The 16488-nt window shown below is 45.6% G+C and overlaps 1 non-coding gene and 32 pseudogenes across 1 annotated transcript; all 33 read left to right on the forward strand.

The window, feature by feature from the left end:
* The first annotated feature begins 49 nt into the window (after positions 1-49).
* On the forward strand, positions 50-168 carry LOC148252467 (5S ribosomal RNA; annotated as a pseudogene).
* Positions 169-373: 205 nt separating this feature from the next.
* On the forward strand, positions 374-492 carry LOC148252468 (5S ribosomal RNA; annotated as a pseudogene).
* Positions 493-698: 206 nt separating this feature from the next.
* On the forward strand, positions 699-817 carry LOC148252469 (5S ribosomal RNA; annotated as a pseudogene).
* A 560-nt stretch (positions 818-1377) lies between these two features.
* Positions 1378-1496, forward strand: LOC148252470 (5S ribosomal RNA; annotated as a pseudogene).
* A 206-nt stretch (positions 1497-1702) lies between these two features.
* Positions 1703-1821, forward strand: LOC148252471 (5S ribosomal RNA; annotated as a pseudogene).
* A 206-nt stretch (positions 1822-2027) lies between these two features.
* LOC148252472 (5S ribosomal RNA) lies at positions 2028-2146 on the forward strand. The gene has a single exon (XR_015814944.1). It is a non-coding gene; the product is annotated as a 5S ribosomal RNA (ribosomal RNA).
* Positions 2147-2352: 206 nt separating this feature from the next.
* Positions 2353-2471, forward strand: LOC148252473 (5S ribosomal RNA; annotated as a pseudogene).
* A 206-nt stretch (positions 2472-2677) lies between these two features.
* Positions 2678-2796, forward strand: LOC148252474 (5S ribosomal RNA; annotated as a pseudogene).
* Positions 2797-3317: 521 nt separating this feature from the next.
* Positions 3318-3436, forward strand: LOC148252475 (5S ribosomal RNA; annotated as a pseudogene).
* A 204-nt stretch (positions 3437-3640) lies between these two features.
* On the forward strand, positions 3641-3759 carry LOC148252476 (5S ribosomal RNA; annotated as a pseudogene).
* Positions 3760-3995: 236 nt separating this feature from the next.
* LOC148252477 (5S ribosomal RNA) lies at positions 3996-4114 on the forward strand (annotated as a pseudogene).
* Positions 4115-4675: 561 nt separating this feature from the next.
* LOC148252478 (5S ribosomal RNA) lies at positions 4676-4794 on the forward strand (annotated as a pseudogene).
* Positions 4795-5001: 207 nt separating this feature from the next.
* On the forward strand, positions 5002-5120 carry LOC148252479 (5S ribosomal RNA; annotated as a pseudogene).
* An 862-nt stretch (positions 5121-5982) lies between these two features.
* On the forward strand, positions 5983-6101 carry LOC148252480 (5S ribosomal RNA; annotated as a pseudogene).
* Positions 6102-6661: 560 nt separating this feature from the next.
* Positions 6662-6780, forward strand: LOC148252481 (5S ribosomal RNA; annotated as a pseudogene).
* An 887-nt stretch (positions 6781-7667) lies between these two features.
* On the forward strand, positions 7668-7786 carry LOC148252482 (5S ribosomal RNA; annotated as a pseudogene).
* Positions 7787-7992: 206 nt separating this feature from the next.
* LOC148252483 (5S ribosomal RNA) lies at positions 7993-8111 on the forward strand (annotated as a pseudogene).
* Positions 8112-8642: 531 nt separating this feature from the next.
* On the forward strand, positions 8643-8761 carry LOC148252484 (5S ribosomal RNA; annotated as a pseudogene).
* Positions 8762-8968: 207 nt separating this feature from the next.
* Positions 8969-9087, forward strand: LOC148252485 (5S ribosomal RNA; annotated as a pseudogene).
* A 205-nt stretch (positions 9088-9292) lies between these two features.
* On the forward strand, positions 9293-9413 carry LOC148252486 (5S ribosomal RNA; annotated as a pseudogene).
* Positions 9414-9646: 233 nt separating this feature from the next.
* Positions 9647-9765, forward strand: LOC148252487 (5S ribosomal RNA; annotated as a pseudogene).
* A 207-nt stretch (positions 9766-9972) lies between these two features.
* On the forward strand, positions 9973-10091 carry LOC148252488 (5S ribosomal RNA; annotated as a pseudogene).
* Positions 10092-10298: 207 nt separating this feature from the next.
* Positions 10299-10417, forward strand: LOC148252489 (5S ribosomal RNA; annotated as a pseudogene).
* Positions 10418-11972: 1555 nt separating this feature from the next.
* Positions 11973-12091, forward strand: LOC148252490 (5S ribosomal RNA; annotated as a pseudogene).
* A 206-nt stretch (positions 12092-12297) lies between these two features.
* LOC148252491 (5S ribosomal RNA) lies at positions 12298-12416 on the forward strand (annotated as a pseudogene).
* Positions 12417-12624: 208 nt separating this feature from the next.
* LOC148252492 (5S ribosomal RNA) lies at positions 12625-12743 on the forward strand (annotated as a pseudogene).
* A 559-nt stretch (positions 12744-13302) lies between these two features.
* LOC148252493 (5S ribosomal RNA) lies at positions 13303-13421 on the forward strand (annotated as a pseudogene).
* A 206-nt stretch (positions 13422-13627) lies between these two features.
* On the forward strand, positions 13628-13746 carry LOC148252494 (5S ribosomal RNA; annotated as a pseudogene).
* A 518-nt stretch (positions 13747-14264) lies between these two features.
* On the forward strand, positions 14265-14383 carry LOC148252495 (5S ribosomal RNA; annotated as a pseudogene).
* Positions 14384-14915: 532 nt separating this feature from the next.
* LOC148252496 (5S ribosomal RNA) lies at positions 14916-15034 on the forward strand (annotated as a pseudogene).
* Positions 15035-15594: 560 nt separating this feature from the next.
* LOC148252497 (5S ribosomal RNA) lies at positions 15595-15713 on the forward strand (annotated as a pseudogene).
* Positions 15714-15918: 205 nt separating this feature from the next.
* LOC148252498 (5S ribosomal RNA) lies at positions 15919-16037 on the forward strand (annotated as a pseudogene).
* Positions 16038-16239: 202 nt separating this feature from the next.
* On the forward strand, positions 16240-16358 carry LOC148252499 (5S ribosomal RNA; annotated as a pseudogene).
* The last annotated feature ends 130 nt before the right edge of the window (positions 16359-16488 follow it).

Consider the following 16488-nt stretch of genomic DNA (forward strand, 5'->3'; position numbering starts at 1 on the left):
GGGGGAAGAAAGGAGAAGGAGTGTTTGTATTTGCAGCGCAAAATTAAACTGGTGCGATCATACTAGCACTAATGCACCGACTCCCATCAGAACTCCGCAGTTAAGTTTGCTTGGGTGAGAGTAGTACTCAGATGGGTGACCTCCTGGAAAGTCCTCGTGTCGCACCAATTTTTTTTCAAACGGGTCGTTCGACGTTTCGCGCAATTGAACTATAGTCCGCTGGATTATACGCAAATGTGAGTCAAGAAGTAAGGGCATTTTAATCGATATTTGAACGAGAAGGAGTGGTGCAGTGTGTACGCACAAAGAAACAAATGATGGGAGGGAGGAGGGAAGGAGAAGGAGTGTATGTATTTTCAGCGCGAAATGAAACAAGTGTGATCATACCAGCACAAATGCACAGGATCCCATCAGAACTCCGCAGTTAAGTGTGCTTTGGCGAAAGTAGTACAAGGATGGGCCACCTCCTGGGAAGTTCTCCTCTTGCACCAATTTTTTTTTCATATGGGTCGTTCGACGTTACGTGCGACTGGAACTATGATCTGCTGGTTTATACACAAATGTGAGTCAAGACGAATGGGCATTTTAATTGATATTAAAACGAAAAGGAGAGGTGAAGTGTGAATGCACCAGGAAACAAATGACGGGAGGGGGAAGAAAGGAGAATGAGTGTATGTATTTGCAGCGCAAAATGAAACAGGCACGATCATACCAGCACTAATGCACCGGATCCCTTCAGAACTCCACAGTTAAGTGTGTTTGGGAGAGAGTAGTACTCGGATGGGTGACCTCCTGCGAAGTTCTCGTGTTGCACTCATTTTTTTTCGGATGGGTCGTTCGACGTTACGCGCGAATGGAATTATGAACCGCTGGTTCATTCGCAAATGTGAGTCACGGTGCCGGGGCATTTTATTTGATATTAGAACGAGAAGGAGTCATGCACAGTGCACAAATAAGGAAACAAATGACGGGAGGGGAGATGGAAGGAGAAAGAGTGTATGTATCTGCAGCGCAGAATGAAACATGAGCGATCATACCAGCACTAATGCAACGGATTCTATCAGAACTCCGGAGTTATGGGTGCTTGGGCGAGAGTAGTACTAGGATGGGTGACCTCCTGCGACGTCCTTATATTTCACCCATTTTCTTGAGAAGTCCTCATGTTGCACCCATTTTTTTGCAGATGATTTTTTCGACGTTACGCGCGACTTGAATTATGATCCGCAAGTTTATTCGTAAATTTGAGTCACGGCGCCGTGGCATTTTACTTGATATTAGAACAAGAACGGGAGGTGCAGTGCCCACGCACAAGGAAACAAATGACGGAAGTGGGAAGAAATGTGAAGGAGTGTATGTATTTGCAGTGCAAAATTAAACAGGTGCGATCATACCAGCACCAATGCACGGGATCCCATCAGAACTTCGCAGTTAAGTGTGCTTGGGCGAGAGTAGTACTCTGATGGGTGACCTCCTAGGAAGTCCTCGTGTCGCACCAATTTTTTTACAGATAGGTCATTCGACGTTACGCGCGACTGCAAGTATGATCTGCTGATTTATACGCAAATATGAGTCAAGAAGCACGGGCATTTTAATCTATATTAGAACGAGAAGGAGAGGTGCAGTGTGAACGCATAAGGAAACAAATAATGGGAGGGGGGAGGGGAGGAGAAGGAGTGTAAGTATTTTCAGCACCAAATGAAACAGGTGCGATCATACCAGCACAAATGCACCGGATCCCATCAGAATTCCGCAGTTAAGTTTGCTTTGGCGAAAGTAGTACAAGGATGGGTTGCCTCCTGAGAAGTTCTCGTGTTGCACCCATTTTTCTTTCAGATGGGTCGTTCAACGTTACGCGCGATTGGAACTATGGTCCGCTGGTTTATACGCAAATGTGAGTCAAAACGCCGAAGCATTTTTCTTGATATTTGAACGAGAACGGGAGATGCAGTGCGCACGCACAAGGAAACAAATGACGGGAGGGGGAAGAAAGGAGAAGGAGTGTTTGTATTTGCAGCCCGAAATTAAACAGGTGCGATCATACCAGCAATAATGCACCGGATCCCATCAGAACTCCGCAGTTAAGTGTGCTTGGGCGAGACTAGTACTCGGATGGGTGACCTCTTGGGAAGTCCTCGTGTCGCACCAATTTTTTTTCAGACGGGTCGTTCGACTTTACCTTCGACTAGAACTATGGTCTGCTGGTTTATACGCAAATGTGAGTCAAGAAGCAGGAGCATTTTAATCGATATTAGAACGAGAAGGAGAGGTGTAGTGTGAACGCACAAGGAAACACATTATGGGAGGGGGGAGGGAAGGAGAAGGAGTGTATGTATTTTTAGCACGAAATTAGACAGGTGCGATCATACCAGCACAAATGCATCGGATCCCATCAGAAATCCGCAGTTAAGTGTGCTTTGGCGAAAGTAGTACAAGGATGGGTTACCTCCTGGGAAGTTTTCGTGTTGCACCCATTTTTTTTTCAAATGGGTCGTTCGACGTTACGGGCGACTGGAATTATTGTCAGCTGGTTTATACGCAAATGTGAGTTAAGACGCAGAGGCATTTTAATTGATATTAGAACGAGAAGGAGAGGTGAAGTGTGAATGCACCAGGAAACAAATGACGGGAGCGGGAAGAAAGGAGAAGGAGTGTATGTATTTGCAGTACGAAATGACACAGGTGCGATCATACTAGCACTAATGCACCGGATCCCATCAGAACTCCGCAGATAAGTGTGCTTGGGCGAGAATAGTACTCGGATGGGTGACCTCTTGGGAAGTCCTTGTGTTGCACCCATTTTTTTTCGGATGGGTCGGTCGACATTACGCACGAATGGATTTATGAACCGCTGGTTCATTCGCAAAGGTGAGTCACGGTACTGGGGCATTTTACTTGATATTAGAACGAGAAGGAGAGATGCAGAGTGCATGCACAAGGAAACAAATGACGGGAGGGGGGATGGAAGGAGAAAGAGTGTACGTGTTTGCAACGAAGAATGAAACATGAGCGATCAAGTTAAGGGTGCTTGGGCGAGAGTAGTACTAGGATGGGTGACCTCCTGCAAAGTCCTTATATTTCACCCATTTTCTTGGGAAGTTCTCGTGTTGCACCCATTTTTTTACAGATGATTTTTCTACATTACGCGCGACTTGAATTATGGTCCGCAAGTTTATTTGCAAATGTGAGTCACGGTGCCGTGGCATTTTACTTGATATTTGAATGAGAACGGGAGGTGTAGTGAGCACGCACAAGGAAATAAATGACAAGAGGGGGAAGAAAGGAGAAGGAGTGTATGTATTTGCAGTGGGAAATTACACAGGTGTAATCATACCTGCACTAAAGCACCAGATCCCATCAGAACTTCGCAGTTAACTGTGCTTGGGCGAGAGTAGTACTCGGATGGGTGACCTATTCGGAAGTCCTCGTGTTGCACCCATTTTTTTTCGGATGGGTCGTTCGACGTTACACGCGAAAGGAATAATGAACCGCTGGTTTATTCAAAAAGGTGAGTCACGTGCCAGGGCATTTTACTTGATATTAGAACGAGAAGGAGAGGTGAAGTGTGAACGCACCAGGAAACAAATGACGGGAGGGGGCAGAAAGGAGAATGAGTGTATGTATTTGCAGCGCGAAATGAAACAGGTGCGATCATACTAGCACTAATGCACCGGATCCCATCAAAACTCCGCAGTTAAGGGTGCTTGGGCGAGAGTAGTACTAGGATAGATGACCTCCTGCGAAGTCCTTATATTTCACCCATTTTCTTGGGAAGTTCTCGTGTTGCACCCATTTTTTTTTCAGATGGGTCGTTCGACGTTGCAAGCGGCTAGAACTATGGTCCGCTGGTTTATACGCAAATGTGAGTCAAGACGCAGGGGCATTTTAATTGATATTAGAATAAGAATGAGAGGTTAAGTGTGAACGCACCAGGAAACAAATGACAGGAGGGGGAAGAAAGGAGAAGGAGTGTATGTATTTGCAACGCAAAATGAAATAGGTGTGATCACACCAGCACTAATGCACCGGATCTCATCAGAACTCCGCAGTTAAGTGTGCTTGGGCGAGAGTCGTACTCGGATGGGTGACCTCCTGGGAAGTCCTCGTGTTGCACCCATTTTTTTTTTAGTTTGGTCGTTCGACGTTACGCGCGAATAGAATTATGAATTGCTGGTTCATTCGCAAAGGTGAGTCACGGTGCCGGGGCATTTTACTTGATATTAGAATGAGAAGCAGAGATGCAGAGTGCACGCACAAGGAAACAAATGACGGGAGGGGGGATGGACGGAGAAGGAGTGCATGTATTTTCAGCACTAAATGAAACAGGTGCGATCATACCAGCACAAATGCACCGAATTCTATCAGAACTCCGCAAGTTAAAGGTGCTTGGGCGAGAGTAGTACTAGGATGGGTGAACTCCTGCAAAGTCCTTCAATTTTACCCATTTTCTCGGGAAGTCCTCGTGTTGCACCCATTTTTTTGCAGATGATCCTTTCGACGTTACGCGCGACTTGAATTATGGTCCGCAAGTTTATTCGCAAATTGAGTCACGGTGTCGTGGCATTTTACTTGATATTTGAACGAGAACGGAAGGTGCAGTGCGCACGCACAAGCAAACAAATGACGGGAGGGGGAAGAAAGGAGAAGGAGTGTATGTATTTGCTGCGCAAAATGAAACAGGTGTGATCACACTAGCACTAATGCATCGGATCCCATCAGAACTCCGCAGTTAAGTGTGCTTTGGCGAAAGTAGTACAAGGATGGGTTACCTCCTGGGAAGTTCTCGTCTTGCACCCATTATTTTTTTCAGATGGGTCGTTCGACGTTACGCGCGACTGGAAGTATGGTCCGCTAGTTTATACGCAAATATGAGTTAAGTCGCAGGGGCATTTTAAATGATATTCGAACGAAAAGGAGAGGTGAGGTGTGAACGCACCAGGAAACAAATGACGGGAGGGGGAAGAAAGGAGAAGGAGTGTATGTATTTGCAGCACGAAATGAAATAGGTGCGATCACACCAGCACTAATTCACCGGATCCAATAAGAACTCCGCAGTTAAGTGTGTTTGGGCGAGAGTAGTACTCGGATGGGTGACCTCCTGGGAAGTCCTCGTGTTGCACCCATTTTCTTTTTCAGATGGGCCGTTCAACGTTACGCGCAACTGGAACTATGGTCCGCTGGTTTATATGTAAATGTGAGTCAAGACGCAGGGGCATTTTAATTGATATAAGAACGAGAAAGATAAGTGAAGTCTGAACGCACAAGGAAACAAATGATGGGAGGGGGGATGGAAGGAGAAAGAGTGTATGTATTTGCAGCGCAGAATGAAACATGAGCGATCATACCACCACTAATGCAACAGATTCTATCAGAATTTCGCAAGTTAAGGGTGCTTGGGCGAGAGTAGTACTATGATGGGTGACCTCCTGCAAAGTCCTTATATTTCACCCATTTTCTTGGGAAGTTTTCTTGTTGCACCCAATTTTTTTTCAGATGTGTCGTTCGACGTTACGCGTGAATGGAACTATGGTCCGCTGGTTTATAAGCAAATGTGAGTCAAGACAGATGGGCATTTTAATTGATATTAGAACGAGAAGGAGAGGTGAAGTGTGAACGCACTTGGAAATAAATGACGGGAGGGGGAAGAAAGGAGAAGGAGTGTATGTATTTACAGCACAAAATGAAACAGGTGCGATCACACCAGCCGCAGTTAAGTGTGTTTTGGTGAAAGTAGTACAAGGATGGGTTACCTCCTGGGAAGTTCTCGTCTTGCACCCATTATTTTTTTCAGATGGGTCGTTCGACGTTACGCGCGACTGAAAGTATGGTCCGCTGGTTTATACACAAATATGAGCTAAGTCGCAGGGGCATTTTAATTGATATTAGAACGAGAAGGAGAGATGAGGTGTGAACGCACCAAGAAACAAATGATGGGAGGGGGAAGAAAGGAGAAGGAGTGTATGTATTTGCAGCGCGAAATGAAACAGGTGCGATCACACCAGTACAAATTCACCGGATCCCATCAGAACTCTGCAGTTAAGTGTGCTTGGGCGAGAGTAGTACTCAAATGGGTGACCTCCTGGGAAGTCCTTGTGTTGCACCCATTTTTTTTCGGATGGGTCGTTCGACGTTACGCGCGAATGGATTTATGAACCGCTAGTTCATTCGCAAAGGTGAGTCACGGTACTGAGACATTTTACTTGCTATTAGAACGAGAAGGAGAGATGCAGAGTGCAGGCACAAAGAAACAAATGACGGGAGGGGGAATGGAATGAGAAAGAGTGTATGTATTTGCAGCGCAGAATGAAACATGAGCGATCATACCAGCACTAATTAAACGGATTCTATAAGAACTCCGCAGGTTAAGTGTGCTTGGGCGAGAGTAGTACTAGCATGGGTGACCTCCTACGAAGTCCATATATTTCACCCATTTTCTTGGGAAGTCCTCATGTTGCACCCATTTTTTTGAAGATGATTCTTTCGACGTTACGCGCGACTTGAATTATGGTTCGCATGTTTATTCGCAAATGTGAGTCACGGCGCTGTGGCATTTTACTTGATATTTGAACGAGAACGGGAGGGGCAGTGCGCACGCACAAGAAACAAATGACGGGAGCGGGAAGAAAGGAGAAGGAGTGTTTGTATTTGCAGCGCGAAATTAAACAGGTGCGATCATACCAGCACTAATGCTCCGGATCCCATCAGAACTCTACAGTTAAGTGTGCTTGGGCGAGACTAGTACTTGGATGCGTGACCTCATTGGAAGTCCTTGTGTCGCATCAATTTTTTTTCAGACGGGTCGTTCAACGTTACGCGCGACTAGAACAATGGTCCGCTAGTTTATACGCAAATATGAGTCAAGAAGCAGGGGAATTTTAATCGATATTAGAACGAGAAGGAGAGGTGCAGTGTGAACGCACAAGGAAACAAATGATGGGAGGGGTAAGGGAAGGAGAAGGAGTGTATGTATTTTCAGCGCGAAATGAAACAGGTGCGATCACACCAGCACAAATGCACCGGATCTTTTCAGAACTATACAGTTATGTGTGTTTTGGCGAAAGTAGTACAAGGATGGGTTACCTCTTTGGAAGTTCTCATGTTACACCCATTTTCTTTTTCAGATAGGTCGTTCGACGTTATGCGCGACTGGAACTATGGTCTGCTGGTTTATACACAAATGTGAGTCAAGACGCATGGGCATTTTAATTGATATTAGAACGAGAAAGATAGGTGAAGTGTGAACGCACAAGGAAACAAATGATGGGAGGGGGGATGGAAGGAGAAAGAGTGTATCTATTTGCAGCGCAGAATGAAACATGAGCGATCATACTAGCACTAATGCAACGAATTCTATCAGAACTCCGCGGTTAAGGGTGCTTGGGCGAGAGTAGTGCTAGGATGGGTGACCTCCTGCAAAGTCCTTAAATTTCACCCATTTTATTAAGAAGTCCTTGTGTTGCACCTATTTTATTGCAGATGATTCCTTCAACGTTACGCGCGACTTTAATTATGGTCCGCAGGTTTATTCGCAAATGTGAGTCACAGTACCGTGGCATTTAACTAGATATTAGAACGAGAACAGGAGGTGCAGTGCGCACGCACAAGGAAACAAATGACTGGAGGGGGAAGAAAGGAGAAGGCGTGTATGTATTTGCAGCGCAAAATTAAATAGGTGCGATCATACCAACACTAATGCACCGGATCCCATCAGAACTCTGTAGTTAATTGTGCTTGGGCGAGAGTAGTACTTGGATGGGTGACCTCATGGGAAGTCCTCGTGTCGCATAAATTTTTTTTCAGACGGGTCGTTTGAAGTTACGTGCGACTGGAACTTTGATCCGCTTGTTTATACACAAATGTGAGTCAAGAAGCAGGGGCATTTTAATCGATATTAGAACGAGAAGAAGAGGTGCAGTGTGAATGCACAAGGAAATAAATGATGGGAGGAGGGAGAGAATAAGAAGGAGTGTATGTATTTTCAGCATAAAATGAAACAGGTGCGATCATACCAGCACAAATGCACCGGATCCCATCAGAACTACGCAGTTAAGTGTACTTTGGCGAAAGTAGTACAAGGATGGGTTACCTCCTGAGAAGTTCTCATGTTGCACCCATTTTTTTTTTCAGATGGGCCGATCGACGTTACACACGACTGGAACTATGGTCCGCTGGTTTATACGCAAATGTGAGTCAAGACGCAAGGGCATTTTAATTGATATTAGAACGAGAAAGAGAGGTGAAGCGTGAACGCTCCAGGAAACAAATGACAGGAGCAGGAAGAAAGGAGAATGACTGTATGTATTTGCAGTAGGAAATGAAACAGGTGCGATCATACCAGAACTAATGCACCGGATCAATTCAGAACTCCGCACTTAAGTGCGCTTCGGCGAGAGTAGTACTCGTATGGGTGACCTCCTAGGAAGTCCTCGTGTTGCACCCATTTTTTTCGGATGGGTCGTTCGACGTTACGCGGGAACGGAATTATGAACCGCTGGATCATTCGTAAAGTTGATTCACGGTGTCGGGGCATTTTACTTGATATTAGAACGAGAAGAAGCGATGCAGAGCGCACGCACAAGGAAATAAATGACGAGAGGGGGGATGGAAGGACAAAGAGTGTATGTATTTGCATCGCAGAATGAAACATGAGCGATCATACCAGCACTAATGCACCGGATCCCATCAGAACTCCGCAGTTAAGTGTGCTTTGGCGAAAGTAGTACATGGATGGGTTACCACCTGGAATGTTCTCGTGTTGCACCCATTTTTTTTTTCAGATGGGCCGTTCGACGTTACCCACGACTGGAACTATGGTCCGCTGGTTTATAAGCAAATGTGAGTCAAGACGCATGAGCATTTTAATTGATATTAGAACGAGAAGGAGAGGTGAAGTGTGAACGCAACAGGAAACAAATGACGGGAGGGGGAAGAAAGGAGAAGGAGTGTATGTATTTGAAGCGCAAAATGAAACAGGTGCGATCATACCAGCACTAATGCACCGGATCCCATAAGAACTCCGCAGTAAAGTGTGCTTGGGTGAGAGTAGTACTCGGATGGGTGATCTCCTGGGAAGTCCTCGTGTTGCACCCATTTTTTTTTCGATGGATCGTTCGACGTTATGCGCGAATGGAATTATGAACCGCTGGTTCATTCACAAAGGTGAGTCACGGTGCTGGAGCATTTTGCTTGATATTAGAACGAAAAGGAGTGATGCAGAGTGCACGCACAAGGAACCAAATATTGGGAGGGGGAGGGAAGGAGAAAGAGTGTATGTATTTGCAGCGCAGAATGAAACATGAGCGATCATACCAGCACTAATGTACCGGATTCTATCAGAACTCCGCGGTTAAGGGTGCTTGGGTGAGAGTAGTACTAGGATGGGTGACCTCCTGCGAAGTCCTTATATTTCACCCATTTTCTTGGGAAGTCCTCGTCTTGCACAAATTTTTTTGTAGATGATTCTTTCGACGTTACGCGCGACTTGAATTATGGTCCGTAGGTTTATTTGCAAATGTGAGTCACGGCGCCGTTGCATTTTACTTGATATTAGTACGAGAACGGGAGGTGCAGTGCGCACGCACAAGGAATTAAATGATGGGAGGGGGAAGAAAGGAGAAGGAGTATATGTATTTGCAGCGCGAAATTAAACTGGTGCGATCATACTAGCACTAATGCCCCGAAGCTCATCAGAACTCTGCAGTTAAGTCTGCTTGAGCGAGAGTAGTACTCAGATGGGTGACCTCCTGGGAAGTCCTCGTGTCGCACTAATATTTTTTCAGACGGGTCGTTCGACGTTACGTGCGACTGGAACTATGATCCGCTGGTTTATACGCAAATGTGAGTCAAGCAGCAGGGGGCATTTTAATCGATATTAGAACGAGAAAGAGAGGTGCAGTGTGAACGCACAAGGAAACAAATGATGGGAGGGGGGAGGGAAGGAGAAGGAGTGTATGTTTTTTCAGCACGAAATGAAACAGGTGCGATCATACCAGCACAAATGCACCGGATCCCATCAGAACTCCGCAGTTAAGTGTGCTTTGGCGAAAGTAGTACAAGGATGGGTTACCTCCTGGGAAGTTATCTTGTTGCACTCATTTTTTTTTTCAGATGGGTCGTTCGACGTTAGGCGCGACTGGAACTATGGTCCGCTGGTTTATACGCAAATGTGAGTCAAGATGCAGGGGCATTTTAATTGATATTATAACGAGAAGTAGAGGTGAAGTGTGATCGTACCAAGAAACAAATGACGGGAGTGGGAAGAAAGGATAAGGAGTGTATGTATTTGCAGCGCGAAATGAAACAGGTGCAATCATAGCAGCACTAATGCACCGGATCCCGTCAGAACTCCGCAGTTAAGTATGCTTGGGCAAGAGTAGTACTCGGATGGGTGACCTGCTGGGGAGTACTCGTGTTGCACCAATTTTGTTTTCGGATGGGTTGTTCGACGTTTCGCGCGAATAGAATTATGAACCGCTGGTTCATTCGCAAAGGTGAGTCATGGTGCTGGGTAATTTTACTTGATATTAGAACGAGAAGGATAGATGCAGAGTGCACGCACAAGAAAACAAATGACGGGAGGGGGGATGGAAGGAGAAAGAGTGTATGTATTTGCAGCGCAGAATGAAACATGAGCGATCATAAATGCATCGAATCCCATCAGAACTCTACAGTTAAGTGTGCTTTGGTGAGAGTAGTGCTCAGATGGGTGACCTCCTTGGAAGTCCTCGTGTTGCACCAATTTTTTTTCGGATGGGTTGTTCGACGTTACACGTGAATATAATTATGATCCGCTGGTTCATTCGCAAAGGTGAGTCACGGTGCCGGGGCATTTTACTTCATATTAGAACGAGAAGGAAAGATGCAGAGTGCACGCACAAGGAAACAAATGACCGGAGGGGGGATGGAAGGAGAAAGAGTGTATGTATATGTAGCGCAGAATAAAACATGAGCGATCATACCAGAACTAATGCAACGGATTCTATCAGAACTCCGCAACTTAAGGGTGCTTGGGCGAGAGTAGTACTAGGATGGGTGACCTCCTGCGAAGTCCTTATATTTCACACATTTTCTTTGGAAGTCCTCGTGTTGCACCCATTTTTTTGCAGATGATTCTTTCGACGTTACGCGTTACTTGAATTACGGTCCGCAGGTTTATTTGCAAATGTGAGTCACGGCGCCGTGGCATTTTACTTGATATTTGAACAAGAATGGGAGGTGCAGTGCGCACGCACAAGGAAACAAATGAAGGAAGGGGGAAGAAAGGAGATGGAATGTATGTATTTGTAGCGCAAAATTAAACAAGTCCGATTATACCAGCACTAATGCACCGGATCCCATGAGAACTTTGTAGTTAAGTGTGCTCTGGCGAGAGTAGCACTCGGATGGGCGACCTCCTGGGAAGTCCTCATGTTGCACCCATTTTTTTTCGAATGGGTCGTTCGACGTTACGCGCTAATGGAATTATGAACCGCTGGTTCATTCGCAAAGGTGAGTCACGGTGCCGGGGCATTTTACTTGATATTAAAACGAGAAGAAAAGATGTAGAGTGCATGCACAAGGAAACAAATGACGGGAGGGGGGATGGAACGACAAAGAGTGTATGTATTTACAGCGCAGAATGAAATATGAGCATACCAGCACTAATGCAACGGATTCTATCAGAACTCCGCAAGTTAAGGGTGCTTAGGCAAGAGTAGTACTAGGATGGGTGACCTCTTGCGAAATCCTTATATTTCACTCATTTTCTTGGGAAGTCCTCGTGTTGCACCAATTTTTTTGCAGATGATTCTTTCGACGTTATGCACGACTTGAATTATGGTCTGCAGGTTTCTTCGCAAATGTGAGTCACGGCGCCGTGGCATTTTACTTGATATTTAAACGAGAACAGGAGGTACAGTGCGCATGCACAAGAAAACAAATGACGGGAGGGGGAAGAAAGGAGAAGGAGTGTATGTATTTGCAGCGCGAAATTAAACAGTTGCGATCATGCCAGCACTAATGCACCGGATCCCATCAGAACTCCGCAGTTAAGTGTGCTTGGGCGAGAGTAGTACTCGGATGAGGGACTTCTTGGGAATTCTTCGTGTCGCACCAATTTTTTTTCAGACGGGTCGTTCGACGTTTCGCGCGATTGGAATTATAGTCCGCTGGTTTATACGCAAATGTGAGTGAAGAAACAAAAACATTTTAATCGATATTAGAACAAGAAGAAGAGGTGCAGTGTGAACGCATAAGGAAACAAATGATGGGAGGGGGGAGGGAAGGAGAAGGAGGGTATGTATTTTAAGCACCAAATGAAACAGGTGCGATCATACCGGCATAAATGCACTGGATCCCATTAGAAATCCTCAGTTAAGTGTGCTTTGGCGAAAGCAGTTCAAAGATGGGTTACCTCCTGGGAAGTTCTCGTGTTGCACCCATTTTTCTTTTTTCATATGAGTCGTTCGACGTTACGCGGGACTGAAACTATGGTCCACTGGTTTATACGCAAATGTGAGTCAAGAGGCAGGGGCATTTAATTGATATTAGAACGAGAATGAGAGGTGAAGTCTGAACGCACCAGGAAACAAATGACGGGAGTGGGAAGAAAGGAGAAGGAGAGTATGTATTTGCATCGCGAAATGAAACAGGTGCGATCATACCAGCACTAATGCACTGTATCCCATCAGAGCTTCGCAGTTAAGTGTGCTTGGGCGAGAATAGAACTCGGTTGGGTGACCTCCTGGGTAGTCCTCGTGTCGCACCTATTTTTTTCGGATAGGTCGTTCGACATTACGCGCGAATGGAATTATGAACCGCTTGTTCATTCGCAATGGTGAGTCACGGTGTCGGGCATTTTACTTGATATTAGAACTAGAAGGAGAGATGCCGAGTGCATGCACAAGGAAACAAATGACGGGAGGGGGGATGGAATGAGAAAGAGTGTATGTATTTGCAGTGCAGAATGAAACATGAGCGATTATACCAGAACTAATACAACGGATTCTATCAGAACTCCGCAAGTTAAGGGTGCTTGGGCGAGAGTAGTACTAGGATGGGTGACCTCCTGCGAAGTCCTTATATTTCCCCCATTTTCTTGGGAAGTCCTCGTGTTGCACCCATTTTTTTGCAGATGATTCTTTCGACGTTACGAGCGACTTGAATTATGGTCCGCAGGTTTATTCGCAAATGTGAGTCATGGCGCCGTGGCATTTTACTTGATATTTGAACGAGAATGGGAGGTGCAGTGCGCACGCACAAGGAAACAAATGACGGGAGGGGGAAGAAAGGAGAAGGAGGGTATGTATTTGCAGCGCAAAATTAAATAGGTGCGATCATACCAGCACTAATGCACTGGATCCCATCAGAACTCTGCAGTTAAGTGTGTTTGGGCGAGAGTAGTACTCAGATGGGTGACCTCCTGGGAAGTCCTCGTGTCGCATTAATTTTTTTTCAGACGGGTTGTTCGACGTTACGCGCGAATGGAACTATGGTCCGCTGGTTTATACGCAAATGTGAGTCAAGAAACAGGGGCATTTTAATTGATATTAGAACGAGAAGAAGAGGTGCAGTGTGAACGCACAAGGAAACAAATGATGGGAGGGGGGAGGGAAGGAGAAGGAGTTTATGTATTTTATGCACAAAATTAAACAGGTGCGATCATACCAGCACAAATTCACCGGATCCCATCAGAACTCCGCAGTTAAGTGTGCTTTGGCAAAAGTAGTACAAGGATGGGTTACCTCCTGTGAAGTTTTCGTGTTGAACCCATTTTTTTTTTCAGATGGGCCGTTCGACGTAACGCGCGACTGGAACTATGGTCCGCTGGTTTATACGCAAATATGAGTCAAGACGCAGGGGCATTTTAATTGATATTAGAACGAGAAGGAGAGGTGAAGTGTGAACGCCCCAGGAAATAAATGACAGGATGGGGAAGAAAGGAGAAGGAGTATATGTCTTTGCAGAACAAAATTAAACAGTTGCTATCATACCAGCACTAATACACCGTATCCCATCAGAACTCCACAGTTAAGTGTGCTTGGGCGAGAGTATTTTTCTGATGGGTGACCTCCTGGGAAGTCTTCGTGTCGCACTAATTTTATTTCAGATCGGGGCGATCGACGTTACGCGCGACTGGAACTATGGTCCGCAAATGTGACTCAAGAAGCAGGGGCATTTTAATCTATATTAGAACGAGAAGGAGAGGTGCAGTGTGAACGCACAAGGAAACAAATGATGGGAGGGGAGAGGAATGGAGGAGTGTATGTATTTTAAGCAAGAAATGAAATAGGTGCGATCATACCAGCAAAAATGCACCGAATCCCATCAGAACTCCGCAGTTAATTGTGCTTTGGCGAAAGTAGTACAAGGATGGGTTACCTCCTGGGAAGTTCTTGTGTTGCACCCATTTTTTTTTTCAGATGGGTCGTTCGACGTTACGCGCGACTGGAACTATGGTCCGCTGGTTTATACGCAAATGTGAGTCAAGACGTAGGGGCATTTTAATTGATATTAGAACGAGAAAGAGAGGTGAAGTGTGAACGCACTAGGAAACAAATGACGGGAGGGGGAAGAAAGGAGAAGGAGTGTATTTATTTGCTGTGCGAAATGAAACAGGTGCGATCATACCAGCACTAATGCACCAGATTCAATCAGAACTCCGCAGTTAAGCGTTCTTGGGTGAGAGTAGTACAAGGATGAGTTACATCCCGGGAAGTTCTCGTGTTGCACCCATTTTTTTTTCAGATGGGTTGTTCGATGTTACGCGCGACTGGAACTATGGTCCTCTGGTTTATACGCAAATGTGAGTCAAGACGCAGAGGCATTTTTACTGATATTTGAACGAGAAGGATAGGTGAAGTGTGAACGCACCAGGAAACAAATGACGGGAGGGGGAAGAAAGGAGAAGGAGTGTATTTATTTGCAGCGCGAAATGAAACATGTACGATTAGACCAGCACTAATGCACCGGATCTCATCAGAACTTTGCAGTTAAGTGTGTTTGGGCGAGAGTAGTACTCGGATGGGTGACCTCATGGGAAGTCCTCGTGTTGTACCCATTTTTTTTCGGATGGGTCGTTCGATGTTACGCACAAATGGAATTGTGAACCGCTGGTTCATTTGTAAAGGTGAGTCATGGTGCTGGGGCTTTTTACTTGATATTTGAACGAGAAGGAGAGATGCAGAGTGCACGCACAAGGAAACAAATGACGGGAGGGGGGATGGAAGGAGAAAGAGTGTATGTATTTGCACTGCAGAATGAAACATGTGCGATCATACCAGCACTAATGCAACGGATTCTATCACAACTCCGCAGTTAAGGGTGCTTGGGCGAGAGTTGTACTAGGATGGGTGACCTCCTGCGAAGTCCTTATATTTCACCCATTTTATTGTGGAGTCCTCGTGTTGCACCCATTTTTTTGCAGATGATTCTTTCGACGTTACGCGCGACTAGAATTATAATCTGCAGGTTTATTCGCAAATGTGAGTCACGGTGCCGTGGTATTTTATTTGATATTAGAACAAGAACGAGAGGTGCAGTGCGCACGCACAAGGAAATAAATGGCAGGAGGGGGAAGAAAGGAGAAGGAATGTATGTATTTGCAGCACGAAATTAAACAGGTGCGATCATACTAGCACTAATGCTCCGGATATCATCAGAACTCCGCAGTTAAGTGTGCTTGGGCGAGAGTAGTTCTTGGATGGGTGACCTACTGTGAAGTCCTCGTGTCGTACCAATTTTTTTTCAGACGGGTCGTTTAACGTTATGCACGACTGGAACTATGGTCAGCTGGTTTATACGTAAATGTGAGTCAAGAAGCAGGGGATTTTAATCGATATTAGAACGAGAAGAAGAGGTGTAGTGTGAACGCACAAGGAAACAAATGATGGGAGGGGGGAGGGAAGGAGAATGAGTGTATATATTTTCAGCACAAAATGAAACAGGTGCGATCATACCAGCACTAATGCACCGTATCCCATCAGTACTCCGCAGTTAAGTGTGCTTTGGCGAAAGTAATACTTGGATGGGTGACCTCCTTGGAAGTTCTCGTGTTGCATCCATTTTTTTTCGGATGGGTTGTTCGACGTTACGCGCGAATGCAACTATGGTCCGCTGGTTTATACGCAAAGGTGAGTCACGGTGCCGAGACATTTTACTTGATATTAGAACGAGAAGGAGAGGTGAAGCGTGAACGCACCAGGAAACAAATGACGATAGGGGGAAGAAAGGAGGAGTGTATTTATTTGCAGCGCGAAATGAAATAGGTGCTATCATACCAGCACTAATGCACCAGATCCCATCAGAACTCCACAATTAAGTGTGCTTGGGCGAGAGTAGTACTTGGATGGGTGACCTCCTAGGGAGTCCTCGTGTTGCACCAATTTTACTTTCGGATGGGTCGTTCGACATTACGCGCGAATGGAATTATGAACCGCTGGTTCATTCGCAAAGGTGAGTCAAGAAGCAGGGGCATTTTAATCGAAATTTGAACAAGAATGAGAGGTGCAGTGT

Source organism: Carica papaya, chromosome 8 (genome assembly GCF_054855325.1).
Source record: "Carica papaya isolate Zhongbai chromosome 8, ASM5485532v1, whole genome shotgun sequence".
NCBI lineage: Eukaryota > Viridiplantae > Streptophyta > Magnoliopsida > Brassicales > Caricaceae > Carica > Carica papaya.